This window comes from Temnothorax longispinosus, chromosome 1, assembly GCF_030848805.1.
Source record: "Temnothorax longispinosus isolate EJ_2023e chromosome 1, Tlon_JGU_v1, whole genome shotgun sequence".
Taxonomy (NCBI): domain Eukaryota; kingdom Metazoa; phylum Arthropoda; class Insecta; order Hymenoptera; family Formicidae; genus Temnothorax; species Temnothorax longispinosus.
Window position 1 is genome coordinate 9,813,715 of NC_092358.1, and position 24,514 is coordinate 9,838,228.

The window sequence follows — 24,514 nt, forward strand, 5'->3', positions numbered from 1 at the left end:
CGCCTAAGACAATCTCGCGAGAGTGGAAAGGGACTCGTATTTTAATGTCTTCTTCGTGAATTTATGAAGTCAAAACGTATGGCAAAATTTTGATTATATTAGAACATAGAGTACTTGTATGCAATACACATCTAAATTTTAGTGACACGATGAGACTGCAATATGAAATATTGCGGTTAAACTATATGATTGAACTGTTACATTAATTTATACCAAGTAACTTATTCTCTACAGAAAAATATTAATATGATAGAGCAAGTTATCGATAGCCTTATACGTAGTCATAACGCCAAGTAAACATTCCTGTATTAGGTAAAGTTCAAACAATCATCGGTCACCGATGGATATCCTTTTGGGCGATACTCTTGAAGCCCTAAAGTGAGTCTAAGCGCTAAGTAAATCGGGAAAAACAGGAAACGAGAGGATGAGGCAGGACCATGCAAGAGGTACGAAAGACACGAGTGTCGAGAGGATGAGAAACGGTGGATGCCAAAGGTCGAGGATGGGGAAAAGGTGAATCGTAGTAGTAAGGGTAAAGTAAGGAAAGAGGGAAGAGGCGGAGGTGTGGGAGTGATGCGAGCAAGGGGACCGAGGTGCTTTCGAGGCTCGAGAGTCGCGCGGAATCTGCATTTCAGCCTTCCGTTTCCACCCTCTCCCCCCCCCTTCCTCCTCTCGCACGGACTCGCTGGAACCCGAGAGCTTTCGAACGGCTCGCAAACACTCCGCATCGCGAGAAAGCTTCCGTAGCTGTTCGCGCGAGGGTGTGTGCATCTGTGTACGCATGCATGGATACAACTATAGGCGCTGTAAAGACTCCCCGGTAATCTTCGCGTCTCTGTCGTCCTCGTACTTTTACTTTCGTTTCAGTATTTGCCTTGCGACAGAGGGGCAATGCGAACCTTTTATTCGACAGATAAGTATTTTGCGTAAATATATATAGGGGGACGAAAAAATAGATCCTTCAGTAATTGGACTTGTTGTTAAAGATTGGACAAAATCCACATATTACTTCTCTTAACTTTAGTCTTTAATTATAAAGACTTCTATCAAAGATTTAAAAAAATCTAGTTTGCATTTAAACACGATTGATTATATATGAGTAATTGTTCGTACAATGTCTGAGAAACTTTAAATAACGACCGCCAAGGTCCGATGTACAAGACCGGAGGGACGAAACGCCACGCCGAACGCGGAATGAAAAATTGTTTACCGCGCGCTCGGCCAGCCGGAAGGGTGCAAGAGTCGGGAGAAGGATGGTGAAGAGACGGCCGGTAGGAAGAGGCAAAGGCGACGGGTAATTAATCCGCGGTTTTTCTCGTCTAATTAGTTGGATTTATTCCGTTGGTCCCCCTTATCCACAAGCTCTCCTTCGCTCTCGTCGCGTCTCGCTCGCCCGCGCCGTCGAGTGAGCGCCGTCGCGCTCTCTCCAAGCGTAGCTGGATGGGTTGATATATGGAAATGTATGCGGGGAGATGGAGGTTCGCATTTTTCCAGGCACGGTGTGCCTTCATTTCCACCGCAGCTTGCTACACCCCCCGCCCCCGTAACCATTCGCCCACCTCCTCCCGCGCGTCTTCCTCACCCGTTCGGCTTACAGCCCCGTACCCAACACCCCCCTTAATGACGCGTCTACTCGTTAAATTCGTGTCAGGCCGCCGCTCTTTCTAGTCGCCGAGCTTCTCGAATCCGCGCGAGATCCCGCGTACTTAAGGACGAATCCGCTTCCACCTTAGCGAGGATTTTCACTTTCCACTCGTGAAAACCTTTTCCTCGTCGCTTGATCTTTCGCGATGATCCCCGCTAAGCTCGCTGAGATCTCGAGGACTGTCTCCGGGAGGACTGGTTCCGTTAACGTTCACGAAAAATTACTTTGTTCGATGTGCAAAGAATACGTGCAGTTAATACGTGATTTAATACATTTCGGCTACGGACACTGACGTCTGTATACTCATCTGAGTATACATCTGACAATTCTAATTGATTTTTTAATCGCATTTTATTCGGAATTGACAAAATCGTAATCTTATTAAATAAAATGGTAATTTTCACTTTCTTGATGTTCTATCTAATAAAGAAAAAAAAGCTGATGCACACAAAACAGCACTCAGCAGAGCGGTAAGACAAAAGAATCGCGTTTCCGTGCCTGAAGCCTTGAACGCACCAAGTCCGGTAAAGATGACGACTCGAGAACATCCGGTATTCTAAAACAACAAAACAAGTTAAAAATAAGTACGAATAATGTAACATATACAGTACAAAAATTATCCAAGACAAATATGTGCTACAATAATAACTTCGCTAAAATTCGTTCGCAAGATAAAATAGCAAAAAATGCACGATAGTACCTTACCATGATCATTGAAAAGTACAGTTAAAAGAATGCAATATGTATGCGCATAATTGAATAATGCACGAGGTCACTGTCCATAATATATTTGTTGCATACAACAAGATCACTTAGTACTGAAATAAAAACGTTCAGTATGAAGACATTGACCTCTATAATAGCAACATTGTATTTTATTACAAACAGTCCTAGAAATTCTTTATTTGAAATAATACAGTATAACAGTTTCTGATATGTGGCAATGTTGAGGAATCATCCTATTAGACATTGCTATCGAATAATATCTTTAATTTGATAATAAATAATGAATATCTATTCCATTTCGCAAGTTTTCAGTTTTTTTTTTCCAGAAAGAGCTAGGGATATTCAACTTTTGAGCACTTATACAAATTATTTTTATCCAACTCGATCTCTTTTTTCCTGAAATATCCGTAATGATTTGGAAAAGCATCAAGGAAGTGTTTAAACACACTGTCGCCATTTTTTAACATCGGCCATCAAAGACGACATCGCAACAGCGGTGGAGACGGTTGCGGCGGTTACATTTCCCGGTGCGGTCGAAGCGTTTCGACCAGCAAAAGCTCTCCCGTGAACGTGGAACCGTGCGATATAGCGATACACGCGAAACACACGCACACGCCGGCGCGGCCGGCGAACAGAGAACTCGCGTGTTGCGCGCCATAGTACGCCGGATAGTTACAAAGGAAAGAGGGAGAGAAAGACAGAAAGAGGCAGGAGTGAAAACGGCAACGGGTTACGAGGAAGCCAGAAACGCGCGGCGTACCCGCGGCGATGCCCAGGCACGTACCTGGTAAGTAGTAGGTACGTAATGGGTAGCAGGCAGTAGGTGGCAAGGCTGCGTGACGAGGCGATTGCGGACCGTGACTAAAATATTTAAAAATATGTATCTTTCTGGCCGGACTGCCGTCCAGTTCCAGTTCCAGTCCCCCGGTGCGGACTCCGCCCGCCGTTCCCCGCCGCATGCCGCTCCCAAGCTCTCGCCGCTGCGCCTCGCTATATTTATTTCGCATTTCCTTCCTGCCGACCGCGCTCGAAGGGGTGCTACTGGTTAGCCTTTCCCGTGCTGAATTTCGCCGCCGCCTCCTCTCCACCCCCCTCTATTCCCAAAGCTTACGCAAAGCGAGCACTTCGCTCCGTTTCTCAACGGAGTGTGGTCACTCGCCAAGAAGAACCTAAAGGATAATTATCTACAATGCGCAGTACAAATCTACCACAAAATAGAGTTGGATAAATTAAAATAATCGCTCTGTTGATATCTTGTAAATTTCAATGTTCAAAAATACCTTGTCTTGAACTTTTTAAGGAAACTGCGGCTAAAAGCGAAATTGATTAATAATTAACATATATACAACATTTATTTTCCCGTTTAAAACTTTGTTTTATTTACGTCCACCAGCGCACTATATAATTACTACTATTCCTCAAGTAGTTTATGAAGATTAAAGTCAGGCAAACATTTATCAATACGCGCTAATGGCAATGACGAAGCTACTTGTTACTTGTCAGATAATCATGTCATTAATAAAACTTGGACGTGCGATGTATTTCTTGCTAGCGGAACTTTATATCGCTCCGCGTAATAATAGTTTCATAGAATTGTCCCGTTATTGCCATTCAATTACATTCACTCGTAATTACCCTCATACGAATACTTGTGATTATAAGACGACATTATGAATATTAGTAACAAAATGTTAACAAGTGACGAGTTTTATCAACATACGTGCATATATGTGACTTAAAAACAGTTGCTATTAAATTTTATCCAGTTTCAAGATGGTTAAAATGATCTTTCATCGTCAAATAATCTGCAGCACGAATATACCAAACACCATCAAAGCAGGTGAACGTTTAAAAAACACACGTGCTTTTGTGACCGTTACCATTGCAATCCCACCCCCAACGAGAACTTGAAAAATATTCTTACATTATCTGACATACACGTAGCGTGCCTTTGCACCGACCGTCCTCTTACAGGATTACCCAATACCATAAGTTAACGAGCAGGTGGACCGGTACAATCATGTAGGCGCATTTGCCGCTGGAAACCGTACAACTCGACCTTTGAAAATTCGCTTGATCGCTCGCACAACTTCCCACATCTCCGACATTGAATGCATTATGCAAAAGTAAAAACGCGAGCTCTATCCGAAGTTCCTCCACATTCGGTACCAATTACACAATTACCTTGGAATCTATTCGACAAGCCGATTATTCGGTCCACCCTCATCGATTGTAATATTAAATACGGCTTAGGCAGGTGAGTAAGCTAGACGACGTATGCGTATGCATTCGTAATTGCAATCCTGTTTATCGTGGGCCATACGGTTGAGAATGCCGGATGACCTCGACTATCCTCGGGGCCCTCGGGGCTCGGGGCCCTGGAAGGCCGGGTGCGAAACGCCGACAACAAACGGTCGTGCCCGAGGTCCGCGCGATACATATTCATGATTCCTTTTTTTTCTCCGATCGCCCATCGCGGGAAAGAGGAAGTGAGTTCTGTTGGGCGCAACGCGCGTCGTGACACGTTGAAGACAGCCCGCAGGGCGCATCGCGACACGACAAGGCGCATACTAATCGCGATTTTCGGGACATCCGCTCGTCGAGCCTTTCCGTCAACTTGCCCTTCTCGAAACGTGTGACTGTTACTGCCCTATCATGTGTTACACCTAGATCCGCATAGGTCGAAAGTTAATGCGATGCAGCACGTGGCGGATCGGAACGCGGTCGAATTTCTTGACGTATCGCAATATGTAAAAATGTTGCATAAATGTATTAGGGCATCGAGTATTATGCATTTTTCGATTTACAGCACGCTAATCCGCGACATTTAAAATCTGCATGTTTAAAGGGATTTACTTCAGCCTTTTTTCATTGAATTTTAGCGCTCGGTCTGATATTTTTCTACTTGGAAGATATTTAACAATGAAAGTGGAGAATCAGAGTTATACAAGTTGTTTAATCTTATAATAGCTTATAACAGCATTATTAAAACTGATATTACACCATGAAAATTGAATGAAAGAAAGAAGTCTATTGCTTTTTAATAAATAAATTGTAAAGTAAATGTCTCGACACAATATAATCCCGCGGTCCTCCGACAATTAAGCTCCATAAAACAGTAAACCGTGGTCTGGGATACCCGGAGTTTCGGTCGCCAATGAATATTTTTATTTAATGCCCCATTAGTGTTCTTCCCGCCCCAACATTTACTCTGCTCTAGCCCGCCCTCGGAATTGTCGGGAATAATTGTTCAGGATGTTGCTGATGTTCCAGAAAAACACTCGTTGAATCACAAGGAAGCATCTTTTAATTAAGAATTTTGAGCGATTTTTATTGTCGAGAAATGGTTTACATTCCGATAAATTATTATAAGTTTTTGTCGTGAATGTTTTTACAATTGAAAAATATTCAAAATTTGTATATTCATAGGTATATTTTTTTCAGTTTTAATTTGTTTGAGTAATCATAATTTACATTTCAAGACTATATAGATTTATATAGATTTATTTATGTATAAGACAGTAATCAATTAAACACGATGTTTAAAATAGACTAACGTTTCAAGGATGCGGTCTGAAAATTCAAGATGAAGTCCTGCTCATTTTACAGCTTTCATAATTACATGTTACAAAACTGAAACAATTCTTCTTGATTCTTCCCATGTAGATTGTCTCTTTATAATAACGATGAACGATAAAATGTCGAAAAAATATAACATGCCATTGCGCGGTAGCTGCTTTTTCGACTCTTTACATAAAATTGTACGCGATATCAAATAACGATGAGAAAATTTCGAGTCGTACGACGGTTTTGGGCGAGTTCGGGAGAGAGGAAGAAACGGAGGGCCATCTCCGACGGTGTAGCGGGTAGCGGTAGCAGTTAGCGCCAAAATAAAATAAGGATGGTACAAAATGAAAGGCAGGAAAAATAAGTCGGCCCTTATCTCGTCCTCGTCCCGTTCCGTTTGGCCCATGCATATTCAGGAGCTTCATTCTCCCTCTCGCTCTCTTGCTCGCAAACTCGATTCGTTCTCTCTCTCTCTCCTTCCTTGTAGACTCAACGAGCCATCCCCCTTGGTTCTCGTGGTCGGTGCCACTAGCTCGTACCACGGCGGACTCTATACTTACCTACGTCCGCCACCCGCTAATTTCTAGGCTTCCTTCTTTAATTGCACCGGCGCGATAATAAGACCGTATACTCCCTTCCGCGTATGTGTGTATCCGTACGCGTTTGAGGTTTGAGGAAACGTGCGAGCGATTGTGTAAGTAGGTACACCGGGGTACCGTGTAACGAGGTAACACCCATTCTTGCACCCTCGACCATCGAGATAATCTTTATTGTCCCGATGCCTGACGAGACGTCATCAGTTACTTTGATACGAGGAGGATTACTTCGACACTATATATCGACTTGATTCTTTGTGAACGAATCAAATAAAAAACGTAGCTACGACGGAATCGGTCTTAAAGACGATCTTAAATTCATTTCCTGGCTTAAAAAGATCGTTCTCAGAAACAGCTGAGGTTTTTAGTCATCCATTTTTGGAAAAGGTGATTAACGTGCCCATGGTTGTGAGACGTGTGATTGTTCCCGTGGGAATACCACTCGGTTAGCTTAATCTCAACCATAAGTTCATAGTACTTTAGCTATTATCGTAGCAATATCACGTACCATTTACCATAATCCATAAAGTAAGGTAAATGTACCAATGCCGAGACACTTAAGACTTATGTCTGGTTTATTATTTTACTTTTTAAATAAGTATAACGCTAATTAGAATCAGAGATAATACATGAAAAATATTTTTATCTTTGATTCTTTGATTTTAATTCGCGTTATAACTTATTTAAACACTAAAATGATAAAAATATCCAGACATAGATACGTGTCCAGGCATTGGTACATTTACCTTAACTGTAACCGTCGAGAATAATTGCTAGATAAATATATGCTGTGTAAGTATGCGCTCATAAGCCAACTACATTTTCATGTAGATGGCATGTAGATCAGGATTTACAACTACCCTTATTTAAAATCGACGATTTTGATCCGAGATTCGCAAAAGTAGGAACGCCAATGAACCTGGACAAGAATTGACGAGCCGTAGAAACCGGCGTGGTTAACACTCATTCGACATGCATGTCGCGTATATTTTAGTGGAATAAGGTCACGAGACAGACCGGCCCGAGGCTCTTCTTCAAGTATGGTATCATCGAGGATCGGGCCGACACAATGGCGAGGTCTCTCAGAATGGAACTGAACGGAACGCCGACGAGACAACGACGACGACGGATTTTGTATTGTCCGCAAGCGGGACGGCGACGTGTCACGCGTCTTATCGCATTCTTATAGCGCGCGTGACACGGCCGGTACCTATTTACCGCGGCGCGTATAGGCAGTCTTATTCGCTTTACGGCTCGCGGTGGTTGGCCACGGTCCATTATGGCGCTGGAAAACGGACCATCGATCGACAGCTGTATGCCGGGCTACCTACACGTCGAGGATGGATGGCTTCATTAGGAGAGGGGCATTAGCGGATCGCTTTAGCGCTCGACGAATTTGGCGTACCGCGGTAATTTTCGATTACGACTTGCGGCATACGAGAAACGGATGGAGAAAAATAACTCCGTTCCTTATTAGCTGTGCTGTCTTGTGTTTTTTGTACTAAAATGAATAAGCGGACATTCGATGAAATTGGAAACGATATACAGAAAAGTGCAGCAAAAAGATGCAAAGGACAACAAACATTTGCACCGCACTTGGCATTAAGTATAACCGCGGCGTCTAATTGAGTTTTTATTTCTGTATGAAGAGATTTATTCGATATTAATATACAGAGATAATTAAAGAATTAAAATTATTTTTAAACGTATAAGTAAAGTCTATTTGCTTTGCGTTCAATTAAATCTAAGAAAACTTGAAAACAAAAGGACGAACTTTATTCTACGTGCGAAAGTAATTCTCGTTTTGTAAGAATTGAGCGTCTGCGATTAATAGTTTCGTTAAAGAAAGGCGGCATGACGAGCGCATACTACTTATAAAACCCTATTTACACCTTCGCGGTATAAATCGAGCACTTCGAGCACGGCCAACTATCGAGCTCCGCGTGGAAATTCTTGGTCCCGTTAGGGGCCAATGACGCCGTAAAGGTGCGTGGTCTACGGTTTACATAAACGACACAGGCTGACTTTCGTGTATACTAACGATGTCCGGTTAGCGATCCTCTTTGCAAAATCCTGAAAAAAGTCTTTTTAAAATGTAGGTTTATATTAGATAAAGCCAATATTTCGTTCCTAAATTTTTCATATTTTTCATTAAGAAATTAATTCTTGCTTCGTTTAAAATGTCATAATAGAAATTTTATTACGTATTGTTATCTACTTTTTGCGTAAAATACGATTCCTATCAGTGACTCGCAAAACACAAATGATAAAAACGACGGCGGCGACAAGTTTCGGGTCCGCCGCGAGCAGCCTGGAAGTTCAACGCGTGGAAGTTTTCGGTCCCGTTAGGCGCCGGCCAGGCCGGCCTCGCTAAGATGCGGAACGGTAAAACTTCGCGATGACTCCAAAGTCACTCTCGCGATCGATTTGAGACACCGATTTCCACCGCGGCAGTGTCCCGATTGTCAACCGTTTGTCACTTCGCATCGGCGAGGATTCGCGAGCGAGCAGGCGAGCGAGACACAGATCGTGAAAAGATGGGCGCGGCGTACTGGCATTCCTCCTCGAAGAGTTCCGATGGCATTGTTCCATCGCGTCGCACCTCGATCACGCCTCACGCCTCTGTCACGTGGCCCACAATTCACGGGACGTGACTCCCCGGCCCTCTTAAGGTGTCTACCCAACAGCCGCCGTCGCTCGTATGCACCATAACCGCGTACGCCGCCGCGACGCCGGCCATTATTTCGTTTTTGTCTGCCGTCTCTCCCGTAATGTCACGTTGCATAAAAGTAACTGCATAATTTCGTTGGGATGTATGGCGACGAAATTGACGCGGGGCTACGCCCGTCGGGACGATCGAGGAAGAGAAAGAGACGGCGCGACATTATCCGACTGTTAGCACCAATGTAATTCGATGTAAACGAGAGGAGAGTTGGAGAACATAATTACAGTTGAATGAAGCTTAACCCTATGGAAGATCATGGTATTTCTGCATGCACATTATGATTAAGTACGTCGTGATTTAAGCTAAAGCAAATCTATTACCATTAATATCGACAGATATTTTCTCAGCTGTTTTATGTGCAGGATAATAATTACTAATATTTTTCGTTATAATAGTTTATTCCGTAAATAAATATTGAAAAAAATGTCGTCAATTTCTTACGAATACATACTTGGGAAAGTTAGTGCTACGAAATTAAGATAGAAGACCGAAAGATTTTATAAAACTAAATAATCAACGTGATTCTCTTTTACGATTCGTCCAAGGAGGAAGAGTCAAACGCTGTCTAAAGAGTCGCATCCATATTTCTCGTCGTAATTCACGCATCAAACAGACTGAACAACCGTGATACGAAACACCGCGTACTTAGTTGTTCGCCCGCTCATTCGTTCACCTGCCGCTCATTAGAAGCCTTATCGCTAATTAATCCATACAGCAACGGCGTTAAGGCTCTCGTGTCGTTCGTTGTGTTGCTTCTCCATCCGCCTGCTGTCTCTTTTTCTCTTTCCTCTATCTCCCTCCCCCCGTAATTATAAGTATATACTTCCTGGACTCGTCACCTTAACGTTAAGGCTTTTCGGGGTGCGAGCGGCAATTATGCGGTTTCTCGTCTCGATATAAGATATTAACGAGTCTGCGAGAAGAATTGTTGGACGCGTTATCACAAATCTTTCCAGTTCAGGTCACTGATGCCAAAAAAAGATATACAAGTTGTCTCAGACCATCTGAACGATATTTTATGGACAGATTCTGGTGACTGATTTGATGTATATATATCTTTTGATGAAAATGTCGAGCTATCAATGACTGTCAAAGCTTCCCGACGATTGGATTAAACCGAAATAGTCGACGGAATCTTATTTGTTGTATATTTGATTTTTGAAGCGAGACTTACTTTAACGTGTGAAGCTATATACATATAAATATATTGATCAATAATTAATAAGTTGCCAGCTCCTTGCTTCTGAAATATATCCTTATACCTTATACATCACAAATGAGCAATTTTCTTCGTAATCTTTTAAATCAATTTCTTTCCATTTGAATTGGGCTAAAGTTGGCAAGATACTTTGACAGTGTCACATGTTTCTACTTGAACGCAGTCATTCCGTCGCCTTTCAATCTCTTCTCCGCGTCGATCGCATCGACAGCGACGTTTACAATAATGTATGCAGTCAATGTGTCAAGAGCCTGCCTGAATGGCTGCCGACGGTTATCCCCGGCGTTGTTAAGTCCATTTAAATCCACGGTTACGCGACAGCTGGCGTAGGTCAGTATCATTATCTCGCGAGAGGAACGAGAGTGAAACGGCGAATCGATAGATGCGGACGTACGGGACATTAATAAACATGAAGAGGCGAGCGCGCGCGAGCGAGCGAGTCGGCGGACGGACCCTCCGCCGTCTCGTCGGCTTCTTCTTCTTCTTCGCGGGCCAACTTTTTTCCTCGCCTTACAGAAAGAATGATCGGATTTCTGTAAAGCGGTACCATTGCCACAGAATTCTTTCCGTCGAGATATAAATACGAGAACGATCAGACGCACCCCTTTGGCATCATTAATTCAAACGGAATTTTAAATTCCGTTCAATTCTCTCTTTCTCTATCTTGAATGGGATACACGGCTATCCCGTCTATATTTCTTAGTATTGAGTCATTTTTACGCACGCAAAGTGGAGAAAGCGAGAAACTACTCGGCAACAAAAAAGCGAAAGCGAAACGCTTTCATTCGATTCATCTGTTCGGCAACTATACATTGAATTATCTTCGATTCGCCAGCAAATCGCAGTAATATTTCGAGACTGATGTATTAGCTAATAATGATAACACATCGGATAAAAACGCATGTACCGCGTCATATTACGAGAAAATAAACCACGGGGAGAGGCTAATTACTGCGAAAGTACTTATACTCGATGAGACGCTCATTCACGTCATAATTACGTTTTTCGTAATATCTATCTAATATCTCGTGTAGCCGCCTCGTTGCCAGTAACGCGAGAAGTAAGATCGCGAGTAACTGTCGAACGTAAGATTTAATCGACCGCAGCGTTCGCACACAGCGAGCGAAGACGCGAGAAGGACGGGGAGAACACCCACCGTCCTATGCACCGGTACGCGGACTCCTTGCACGCGGGCAAGGAGCCGGCAACTTGTTAATTATTAATCAGCATGTTTAATTCATATTGCGCGCGCCAGCTGTTTGTTTCCTTGATGCGCGCTAAGGTCTCGTACTTACTTATGGCAACGCTTAAACGTTACCGCGGGTAAGCATTGCGCTCCGGGTGCTTAGGAATTCTTTTCCCCTCCCTCCTCCCCCGTCTTCTTGCTCCCGCACCTGCGACTTTTTCTTTTGTCTTTTCCTCACCTTCCCGCGTCGTTCTTTCAATGCAGAAGTCCACGGCGATGCATACTAGGCATGCACGCTGCAACATGCACGCATCGCGCGCTCGCAAGGTCGCTCCCGTCGACGTTACCGGTGTACGCTTAATTGGATTTGCCCCTTTTATCAGAAACGTCTTATCGCCTAAATTCATCAAATTATGATATCGGAATTGACAAGGATGTAACGATAACGAAACTGTCGTTAAGAATTATAGAATCAGCCTGCTGAATTTAGAGATGTGCGATTTACAAAATTGTGCATCACGTTTACGGTCTTCTTCTAAAAATTGTAGTGAATGTGATACCTATATATCGCATTGCGATTTTTATCTTATATTTTGAATTGTGCGCAATTTTGTATCATAAACTCAATTTTGAATCACGTGTCATTTTATATCGCAAACACCACTTTAAAACATTAAACTATTTATAAACATATACAAATGTTAATTTATTCACAACATGAAAAAATATATTTCTTCCATATCTTGCCGTAAATAAAAACTTGTGCAAAGTTTTCTCATTTCCTTTGTATCTTAAGACGGAGCATAGAAGAGATAAGAGAACAACGCGATTACTTGACCTTCGTGAAGAAAGAACGGCGAACGTTTCTCGATGACGAGAGAAATACCCTCGACTCGCCGAGATGGCGAACCTGACTCTCTCGAAAGTTATTCCGGAGATACGCGACGATCGATGTATCGCCGCGTGTATCCACGGCTAACGTTCGGAGCGTGTGCGCGGCATTTTATGTATCATTTTCGGGAGGGATGGGCCTCGTCTCTGTCTCTCGTCCCCTGCTTACCGCCCCGCGCGCACTTTTTCTCGGCGTACAACGGGGGTGTTTATGGGTTTATTATACGACCGATCCCGTCCGCTCGGCCGCTCGTACACGCGCACGTGACAAATACGTGCACACCGGCGTATGATTCAGTGCGTGTGCGCGCGCGTGTGAGAGTCCGAGCGTTGCGGATCGGGCGCGTGCGAGTTCCTTCCCTCTAGGACTACCAGAAGCCGGCGTCTATAACGCGTGCGGGACCATAAAAAAATATCCGTGGAGTGAAAATAAATCTAACCTCGGGGCCGAGAGACCGGTCGGCCGGCCGCGCTCCCTTAACGCGAGGTAATAGAAACGAATGGCCATGAGAGGCGGAGAAAAGAAGTATACGAGGCAAGCCGTACGTGGAAAAAACGACGCCGGGGCTTCTCCGACGGCGTCGCGACGGAATTTCTACTCTATTCAGTTTGTAACGCCTCGTTAGCCCGGCGATATTCCGCGCATATCGCGCCCGTTTAATGTGCACGTGAGGCCGCGTCAAGGTGTTTAAGCAAAAGGTGCTTTGAAGGTAAAAACGCTATAGTTTCAGTCATATCGGCTACGAGTGTGTATACAAAGTGTTCCATATTCCCTGTTCTATTTCTTATGCAAGATTGAAAGAACAAGATAATGCACAATTCCAATTAAAAAAATAGAAATAATTTTCTGAGATAAATAGAGATTTATTTTTTCTTCATCTTAAAAATGTTATATGTTATATACTTTAGTATATACAGATGCTATAAATACACTGCTGTATCGTTAACAATCTACGTTTCGTCGAATGTTATTACGGAAAATACGAGCAAATTTATCTGTCACTTGAAAGGCATTAACTCAAGCGCTTTTACTGTGTATAACCACACGTACACGATCGCCGAGCCGTAATGAAGCTCCCGCATGTTCTATACATAAGACGGCGGCGGCGGCACCCAGTTTCCACTATCTTCCCCCAACTGGCTTGAGAAAAAGGGAAAATGTTATTGAAAGATCGCAGGTCGGGAAGCAGAGGAAGGCGGGTAGAGGGACAACGCCGAGAGATAACCGCGAGGGTAGAAAGAGGAGCATAAACGACGGCGAAGAAGAGGGATGCGGATGCCGAAGACAAGAGAAGGGAAGAACGGTGGGTTTACCGCAGAGCGGTACCACCCTTAGCGCGGTCTGAGTTCATTGCGCGAGTCATCAGTATCCATAAGCGATGAGTTACCCTTCGCTCGCTTTCCCTCCTTCTCTCTCCTCCTCCTCCCTGATCTCTTGCCCTCTTTCTCTCTCATCGCGCGGCGGTGCAAACCCCGTCGATGGAAGAGGAAGGTTAGGATCGGGCCACCTGGTTCGCTTGTTCGACGCGCCTCGCCGCAGCTTCTCTCCTCTCTGCCGGATGGTCGAAAGGATGGCGGGGCCACCATCGTCGGAGAAGGACGAAGGCCGAGGACGTGCGGCTGGCGCTGGTGCTGCTGGTGGTGGGTAGTGGGTGGTTGATTTTCTTAGGTCAACGTATAATCAAGCCACCGAGGAGAGGCACTACAGGGAGAGGGATAAAGAGAAAGAGGGAGAGAAAGAGAGAGAGAGAGAAAGCACGGACAGCTATCGTCCTAGACCAATCCCCGGGCTTCGTCGGCGAACAGCCCCCGAAAGCGGGGGCGAGCCAACCGGCGGCTCCACTTCGAGGAGAGAAGGAGCCTTCTCGAAGGAATCTTCCGGATGAAGGTACTACCTTCGGATACTCCGCTCCTCTTCGAGGAGAATACATTCTCTCTCGGTAGAGCCGCGTCCGTAAACCACCCAACCCTCGCTAGAAACGCCATCCTAGAACAACCGCGTCTGCGATGGCTCTTACGTACTACGTGGTTACGGCTAAAGTTAATAACGGACAGACCGCCAGTGTACGACGATTGAATTAAACGAGCAGCCGTCTCATCCCCGAATGCTCGCGGGACTACTGCGCGGTCTCTTTCGGAATGATTAGATTTCAGAAAGTCGACTCTGGTTGACTACGTGTTCAGGAGACCTCTCTCACTCGGAAGATATCGCTGGGGGACGGAAACGTAATGCTCACCTTCCTAAGTGCGAAATTATTCGCGCCCTTGAGATACCTGATTATATTTCTCCCAAAATCATTTACTCTGTTACTCTTAATATGTTTTATTACAATCATATACTCAAGTATTTCAAATTATGCAATTGTGATAAGATAACATTTTGAAATACGTAAGGCTTCGGAAACTTCAAGTATATTATAAATTCTTAAATATGTTTGAGGAAATTTGTGCAGTCTTAAAAACCGTTTTGAAGTTGCTTGAACACATATGACCTCGTTTTTAAATTATATGAATTAAATACTTTGCGACGTCAATTCTAGTCGTTTTGCCATTCTGCCATTCTAAAACTGGCGATAGCAATCTGAATGTAGACGTCGGCTTAAGACGTCCCTTCGAATTTCATGTCGCGTACAGGACGAATGGATATCGGCTGATGAGACCGACTGATCTGAAAGAGAGAGCAGAAGGGACGAGAGACTCGCGACAGGAGGAGAGGGGCAGAAATAGCCAGACGGCCAGAGCGGTCTCGGTACGTCGAAAGTCCGTGTTCTTGAAGGCAACGGGGCGAGATGGAAAAATTGCCTCGATGTAAAAACATGAGAATCGCTTCTCCGCCGTCCACACTCAATAAAACGACCTCGACCTAAGAGATACGCGATTCACCGTGCCGCATATATATATGTAGAGGAAGCACTCGCGCAAACACACGGGGAGAACGGCGTATACCGAGCGAAAAATATACACGACCACACAGGCTCGCGCGTCCACTCGGACGGCTTCCTTTTGCAACATGGTGGAGGAAACGGGGGAGCACGAGGGAGGAAAGGACACATGAGAAGCCAAGCGGGAGGAGGGAAGGAAGCGGTAGCATCCACATCCAGTCGAGTGGTCAGCTATCGAAACCTCCTACCCGTCCGCTACCAATCCGTCCCACCCCCCTCCGCCCCCGGGGGACCGGCTCCATCGACCAATAATAAAAAATATACGAGATCTGTTCGGGCTCACATGGACGCAACCGACCGGCACGCCGATCTACGTAGACGTAGGCGAATTATACTTCGAGGCCGGTTCTAAGTGATCGCATTTCCACATAGACGAGCTGCCCCGATACGATATGAAAGACTGCCTGGTGCCGTTATTGCCGCGTAGCGAGGGGCTGAGAAAAGCCATCGCGCCGGCCGCGACGGGGGGCGCCATGAGATCCGAAACGGAACATTATCGAGTCGGATATTTTCTTTTTTTTTCGGGATTTTTATGATTGCCGCTTGCGACGAAGAAACGCAGAAAAAATAGAGGATCATTTATCGTAGAAAAAATGACTAAATGCAGTCCTATATATATGAATGTGCTAAAGTCTTTATTGAGATGCAATTCGATAAATCTATCTGGGATATTCCTTCTCTCCTTTCAATTTTTTATTATTTTCTATTAAATAGAATTTTTAACTGCTTATTTATTCTTCTCAACTTTCATAGTCATAAAAGACAAACGTATGATCTTTTGTTATATTAAAAATATGGTGGCACATTCCCTTAGTAATTATCAAAAATATACATATATTACATTGTCTTTAACATTACAACTTTTTTTGGAAAATAAATTTCTTAGAAAGAAAATATTGAATTTGTTTTCACTGCGACTAACGAGCGCATACTGATGCGATAGCAAGAGCAAAGTACTTGCCGGAAGAGCGCGAAACAGTTGCACGAAATCTATCACCAGCGTTCCCTTTTGTGATCCTGGCGCCCCAGCGGGGCCAAGTTAACGGAAGAAAGATGATCCATTCGTCATAATATAAAAATGGCTGTGACAGCGTTATCTGTGGCCATTTCCTGCAGTCGTAGCGCCGGTTCCCCGAGCTCACTTGTCACTATGCCGGAGGTAATGATCATTACTGAGGGTTTCAACCCTACGCGCGGTACAGAGATATACGAACCCTGAGAAAGAAAGTAGAAGATCGCGTAAGAGCAGAGAGAGATCGTGCCTGTCAAAAAGAGAAGTCGAAAGAGAAGATGCTGGGAGAAAGCGGGACGCGGAGAGGAAGAGGGGGTTGCAGGGTACTACGAGCGGGGATGGAGAGCAGAAGACGATGATATAGACTCTGTTCTCGACCCTGCCTTTGCCTCCTCCGCGATCTCCCGGCTACCCACCCCACAGGAGGGTGGAACAAGATGGCCGCTGGTAGGACTTCCCGGCCCAGGTCGGGTTTATGTGTCGTAATAAATGGTAATTTAAAACAGCGAGAACTAACAATTTCTTTCTTTATTTCTTCCCCAATGCTCCGCGCTCAAGAGCGCGCCCACGACGAACGCGTTCACCCAGCCGAGTGCTACGAACGCACACAGAATCGCCGTGCAAACACACGTACGCGCGCGTACAAACCGGGGGGGTGGGGGACGAGGGCACCGCTCGCACCTAGAGGGGTAGATCTTTTCGAAGGTGGTAAACGGAGGAAGGCGTAGCGAGGTCTGAGAGGATAGGGTGCTAGAGCACCGAGCCACAGGGGTGGAAAAGGGGTTCGGTGGTGGTGGCACTTTCGTGCGGGGATATAGCCAAGCCAAGAAACCGTGAACCAGCCAGTCAGCCCACGTAATATAAAGAGATATGTGCCGCGGAATGGCATTACCATTAGGAGATATAGTTTAGCGGAGGAGGCAGCAGATGAAATGAGATACTGCGGCTGAATCATGCATGAAGCGAAGAAGGTGCGATTCGCCGTTCTCTTTTCGCTCGACAGTTCCCGTACACGCGTTTTCCTGCATGTATACACGCTCACGTGTGTGTGCATGTATATACAAACCGAGAGAACATCACCGGTGATCTCCGTTTCGCCCCCCCTTGGCCGCGGATTTTCTCCGTCAACTTTCCCCGCCTTATCTTACGCTTTTCTCTTTGCCACCTTACTCGGTTCCCCGATTCTCTCTTCTCTCTCTCCCCTCTCTCTCTCGTTCTCCTTTTCGTCCCTTTGCCGACCCTCCGTCTCCTCCTCGCGCGGACTCGATGAGAAAAGTGAATATGCTACAATATTCAAATGGCAGCCGTGCGACACTTTATTAAACGCGCTATTTGCATCGCCGCCAACATCCCCCGCGTGTCTCCCCTTTCTATCGCCCACTCCCTCTCTGCATCGGCCGACGGTCGACGGTCCTTTTTGGTTGCCGACCAGACAGAGACGAGCACGTTGCTCGGTGCCTGATTAAAAACTCGCCAACGGAGCCATCCGCTGTGATAGCGGCGCGTTACGCTCCGCACGCTGAAAACATTCGGATCGAGAATATCGTTTTTCTATCGCCGTTGTAATCGAAATCACTAAAGTCTTAAAGTTAATGAAATAAAAGATATTAATGGTGATAAAAAAAGATTTACAATTTTGAATTATAATTTTGAATAGAAAAATAATGGAATTTTCTTTTAAAAATGAGATTGTATAGTTTCAATTTTGTATTATCCAAATACCTTTGACAATAATTTCAGAGCAAAGAAGGTATGCAGCTTATAAAAAAAAGATTCATTATTATGAGAGTCGTAGTGCATGCAGAGATACTAGGAGAGTATTCGGGCAGACTATCCCCGTAATTCTTCAGCCTGGGGCGCGCAGGCACACATTATGCTAATTTGTCTTTTAATCTCGTGGCACCACCGGTGTGCGTCTTCTCTTTTCGTTCGGAGAGGGAAGCTCATATCCCCCCCGACTAATACCGGAATACAATCTGAGAGCGTGCAAGCGTGCTATTTACTTTGGAGAACATGAGTGGCTCGTACCTATCATAACAATACTGTTTCTATTGAGAATCTTAAGGGTCCTGTGTAGACTCTCGAGAGCGTGATTACAGGAGTAGAACGATCTCGAACGGAAATAAATGGCGATCAATTTTCTCGGGTACGTGAATGAGAAGAGGATATCTTCTTGTGTATCATTTTACTCTATTCGCAGTGCGTTTCTACAATATTCCTGTCGGAACTCGAGATGAAACATCTAATACTTTCCACCGTCTGCGAATCCAGACTACTGCCGCAAAAGCGAAAATTCAACCTGCGAGTGCGGGTGAAATTCCAGCGGGCGCAGGTTGAAGGGCAAAAAGCGTCTTCGAGGAAAGAAACTCGGAATCACGACGCGAATGAAGTAGGCGGGAGGACCAGATGGTGGTGGCCCGCGACGGCGGCGGTAGTGGGAGCACTTATGCATTTATGCATTCATATTTCCGCGGTCTTCTCGAGACGAACCGTAAGACGACGACGTTGTCGTCGTCTTCGTCGTCGTCGCGCGTCGTAGTCATAGGAGCGCCCGAACCGCAGCGATGCTCCGCGCCATCGAGGAAGAGGAAAGGTAGGGAAGCGAAAGAGGTGGGCGTAAAGTTGCTTCGGAATAATAATACACGCCGGCGCCCGTGCTAGCTTCGCTCGCAGGAAAAAATCTGAATATATGAAATATAATGACAGAGTGTGTACGCCTCCGCTCTCGCGGAGCGTTCGCCAGATTCGGGATGGCCGCGTCGAGAGGAGCAGATCCGCAGGAGCGCCGATGGAACGTCCCTCGACTTCGTTACGGCATCGGCACCACTTTAGCCTGCAAACCGCGATTGCGAGATACTCAACCCTTAAGGGAAAGAAGAAAATTATATAAAGAGAGCTATATTTCAAAAGAAAAACCTATATTGTCAAGATATTGATTGTTTGATGATTATCTTCAGTAAACAGAAACTCCATAATGTTTTGAATTAATCTGATCTTTGGTAGACTTGAATTTTGCAATAAAGAGGTCGCGATAAAGAAGATTTTCGTTTTCCGAAGAAATAATCGCAAATCTGAGGATTGCCGAGGATTGCCTCCAACTTGAAACCTGCTCGATCCGGTAAACAATGGCGATGATGGACCATCGAAGGACGAGGGTATCGAGACCTGACTAGAAAGGACGCGACAGAGAACAGTCGGCGACGCCGATGGCGTAAGGGTAGGAAGGTAGATGGATGAAAGGAAGGAAGGAAGGAAGGAAGGAAGGAAGGAAGGAAGGGCGCCGTCGTAGCCAGGGTACCCGTGGCTCCGCCTATCGGCGCGCCGCCTCGCGGTGGTGAATACATTTAGCCTGGTTAGTTTACAAATGAATACAGCGATTGAAGCAACTTATAATATCAATGTACCTCCGGCCGTCTTGCTCGCACACCGTGCGCCACCCCTTGCTAGCATCTCACTTCCACCCACTCTCTCGCGGGGTTCCATACAGAATGGCCATATTAACTTGATAATTAGCTCGGTTATACGACTTGCAGATGAGGAAAGACTCGGGACGGACGTCGGCTACCCCTACCAGGAGTGGTGCCAGTGTTCCTTGCTCTGCTCCCTATGCTATGCTCGACTCGGCCCGGCTCCTCGTCGCTCGTCGGATGGATATAGAACCCTTAGTTCGTATTCCTCTCCCTGTCTGCTAGGAACCCCGTCGTGGTTCGTCTCGCAGCCGGTAAATCCGACGCCGTCGTCGTCGTCCTCGTCCTTGTTGTCGCGCTCGTGACATATCTTACGGAGTACCGATCTCTCAGTGAATTTTCTAAGTGCCTAGCCTTATCCCGCGAGAGTGGCAGCAGGGTTAATCTAGGTGATCACGTGTTCGAACATGCGATCATGACCACGTGCCATGAGATTTCTCATGAGGATCAGAATGACGAGGTCAACGTTCGCCGTTTTGTTATCAGCGGGTTCCATCAGGCTGTTACGATCATGATAAAGAGGTACGTTTCTCGGTCAGAGTGGAAAAGGCGCGTTATTAGAAACGCACGGGGTACCGGTGCGTCGCCTCGATCGTCAATCTAGGAACCGCGACCATCAAGCGGATGACCTTCCTCCGACGTCGGAGGATCAGGTGACGGGAAAGCGAACATGCGTGTGCTAGGTGGCGCCTTGAGGACCCAAAATGGCCGCACACCCGACGGCTAGGTGAAAAGCGATATCTCGCGCGCGCGTTTCGGAGTCGAAGTGGCGAGCCGAGTCGAGCCGAGCCAAACCGTGAGCACTGTGCGACGTCCTCCTTGAGGACTCGCGCTTGCCGAAGGTCCACCGCGCGCGATGCGGGAATACAAACTACGAGATACGCGCGTACCAGCGCATTCCGGGAGATGACTGGCATAGAGAAAACTCGCCTTTGGAGCCGCGCCCGACCGCTCGGCTCGGCTCGGCTCGCTCGGCTACTCGCCTCACCGTCTACGACCGGAATGCAGAGGACGCGGCGGCCATATTGGGCCTCGCCTCTCTCTTTCTCCTTCCATCCGCCTCCTCTTTTCTTATCTTCTTCATGCCTTTTCCTCCCTTTCTTCTTCCACTTCCTCCGTCCTCGTCGTTTCATCGCCTCTACTTTTAGCGATGTGTTTACGATAAGTACACACAAATGACGGGCGATATACGCTTCTTGTGACATTACATCGTCGAATTACAAGGTTGAACACGCTTCACTCTTTCACGCCTATCAGAGAAATCGGATAGATTTTTCGTGGTGAACATCACTCGGCTTAAAACGTTTTCCCATTTAATTCCATCGTCGACTTTATTTTCCGTGAACACGAACGAACAATCCTCGCAACCTTGGCTTTCAAGGAGTCTATCGCGTGCGTTTGTTTTATGCTTTCTTCATCATGAATGCCATTGCTGGTAAATTTCTCTGTACGTACAAAGATTTCTTAATCGCCTCGCGTGCAAGATTCTGCAACGCAATATGAAAGAAAGGAGGAGAAAATAGTTATGTGCGTGGATAAATTATTTTACTCCTATATATTAATGTATATCACCAAATCAACTTACGCAGTGATATATTAAGCGCCATATCGACTTAACTTTAAAATCAAATACTGTCGTTCTCCATGTTCCATTATTCTGATACAACATCGTACCAGATTTAATGGATAAAGATTGATGCCGTCCATCGCAGAATCGTTATTAAATTGTGCTATTATGACTGTAACTTAACTTTATTTCAAAATTGAAAACCTGGTAACTTTAGATAAGCCGCCTTCATCTACTCGCGCCTTTGATCGTGAACGATCGCTCTCGGTTTTTCGACATCAAGTTCGATGGCGTCTGCTGCAAAAATGATAGTCGTGAAATCGCCCTATCGTGAAACGAACGAACGGTAGCGAAAGAAGGCGGAGGAACGTCGGAGGCGGGCCCGGCGACGCGATACGTACGTGCCGTCACGTACGCGACGGGGTTTTTTACTGAAATCAAATCTAAATAAAGCGGCGAGTTCGTAACACAGCGATATACACGGACGCCGCGAATTGTTCCCATGGCGGTACCCGTGAGATATCGCCCGTGTTTTATCGTTATCTCAACGTTTCGGCGACCGCCGTCGGCGCGCCGCGCCGTCACGCTTGTTACACGCGCCCAAATCAAAGTCTGATCAATCAGCTCCATTTTCACTCCACCTCGTTCAATTTAGCATCAAGATTAATATAATGGAGATTAAGAGAAAATTAAAAAACAGGAAAATCCTTATATTCTTCAAGAAAATATAAAAATGTTAAACGTATTATCCAGGCCTTTTGTAAATGCAATTGTACGTGTTATAGAAACATTATTTAAGACACAAATATAATCGACGTAAGCTATAAAATTATTCTCAGTTAAAATAGTTCGCGGTTCTTTATATTAAAAAATTACTCACCTAGATACGGAAACAAGTATGTACAATAGAAAACAAATTTTTAGATTTGTTTCAATTTATCAAGTATATGTGCGCGTGTAACGACTTTAAAATACCGCTACATTACTGTCAACACAGTACGAGCTCTACCGATCATCGGCCGACGCGACGCGACGCGGACGCGTTTGCGAGACTCCCGATTACGGCCTCAGCGGTAATCGGCGTCACATTGCACGCGGAAAACGAGTTTTCACGGGCGATAAATTCAAGAATAGCGTGAGCGCGACGAGGACCCGGGCCGGTACCACAGGGTGTACGGCAAACAACACCTGCCGCGACTCGCAGTGTGGGTGCCGCGAGGAGGGTATAGGGAGGCCCGACAAAAGTAATGTATGCACCCTTGTACGCTGTACAATGGAAACTCCGAGAGAGAGAGAGAGAGAGAGAGAGAGAGAGAGAGAGAGAGAGAGAGAGAGAGAGAGAGAGAAAGCGGATCGAGCCACCTGAGCCTGCAGGCGGGTCGAGCGTCATTCGGGCCGGCTGTTTGCAACCGACGACGCCGCGGCACCGCTAATTATTCGCGTAATTTCCCTCGTCAGTACGCCACATGAGAATATTATTATCCTATTATTGTTGCTTTTATCGGACAAGCTCGAGGAAAGAACGTCGATAATCGCGTGGCTCTGGGTGGATCCCACATCGCTCGACTTTAGCGTTACTCCGGCTCCGGCTCCGGCTCCGGCTCCGGCTGCTCCGCGACCCACGCTCCGCAGTCCCGCTAATTATTCGCGTAATATCGCTATTACTGCACGCGTAATCGGCAATGCCACCAATTTCCACGGCGCGTACATCCCGTACGCGAGCAGTTCTCCTCTAATTACTCGCTCGGCAGATAATAACGCGCGAGCGCGCCGTCGTTCGACGCGATAACAAGCCGGCCGACGCCATTATTTTTTTCCCTCGTGCTCGTCCTCGGCACGGAGGACTCATGGCGAATTCCCCGACTAGCAAAAGGAAGAGGGAGGAGACGAGGGAGCGAACTGGAACGAGAAGTCAGGGCATTCAGCGTGGCTAATTGCTCAAATCATTAAGAAAAAAACATGAAATCTAAGCTACGCCGTACAGTGGGAAGCCGTAGATAGCGATCGGCCGCGTTGTATACCGTAATGAAAATAATCACGGCGGTGCGCGGCTACGTTTCGAGCCAAATTTATCGCGGTTCGCCGCATTCTCTCTTTCGTTTGTCCTTGCGAGCGAGCGCGATCCCCCGATACACGTTCGAGATTTCGATCGCGATGAAGATCGCCCTGCCAATTTCAATTTCGCATCAAATTTCCGTTTCGCATTCAAGAACATAAATACAATTTCTGTTTCTCTTAGCCGTATCGCTTTTCGCATTTAAAACGTAACAGGCGTACGTTACAAGTCTTGTCGATTCACGTATACGCATCTCCGCGAGCCCATTGATTCCTCTCTTCCGGTTCGCGTTTACGATCCCGCGAATCCGCACGTATTCGTGTAAATAAACCATTATGCGCGTGGAATGCTAATCCCTCACGAATGAAATCGCGAAAAGTAAAAGTAATAGCTCTCCCGATTACTCGTTATTCTCACACTCGACTACGGAAACCGCTCGAGGTCGACAAGTCACGTCGGCCGCCGACGCGAAATTCGTCGCGGTGCGAAAGTGCCGCGGTGAAAAATAAGAAAAAAAGGAGCGTAGGAGGAAAAAAAGACATGGGGATAAAGAGGGGTGAATGCGCGGAGGAATAAGAAAACCGAGGAGTGCGGCCGCGCATTTGCGTATTGTTATGTTAACGCCCGCGCGAAGTAACAATCGGCACCAAGCACAATGGCGAAATCCCTGCTGAAAAGGGGGCAGGGAGGTTGTGGAAGTCGAAAGCAAGGGTTGGGGGCAGAGCCAGGAGGGAGGAGGCGCGGGACGGGAAACGTTATCGCATTATCGTATTGCGGCGCCTCGTTGCCGGGACTCGCTTTGCCCTTACGTAAATTCCTGCAAACAAAGATTTACACCGATACACAACCGCGTGAGCACGATGCCGCCGTCCTCCCTGTTGCTTCCTCTCCTTCACTCTTTCTCTCTTTCGCTCG

The 24,514-nt window shown here is 46.0% G+C and overlaps 2 long non-coding RNA genes across 2 annotated transcripts in view; one reads left to right on the forward strand and one right to left on the reverse strand.

Annotated features, from left to right (window-relative positions):
• Positions 1-24,514, forward strand: part of LOC139811061 (uncharacterized) — a 153,722-nt gene that overhangs the window by 60,106 nt on the left and 69,102 nt on the right. The window lies entirely within an intron of this gene.
• Positions 1,978-5,963, reverse strand: LOC139811070 (uncharacterized). Its single transcript, XR_011731540.1, has 2 exons — positions 2,820-5,963; positions 1,978-2,463 (listed from the first exon to the last, which is right to left on the reverse strand). It is a non-coding gene; the product is annotated as an uncharacterized lncRNA (long non-coding RNA).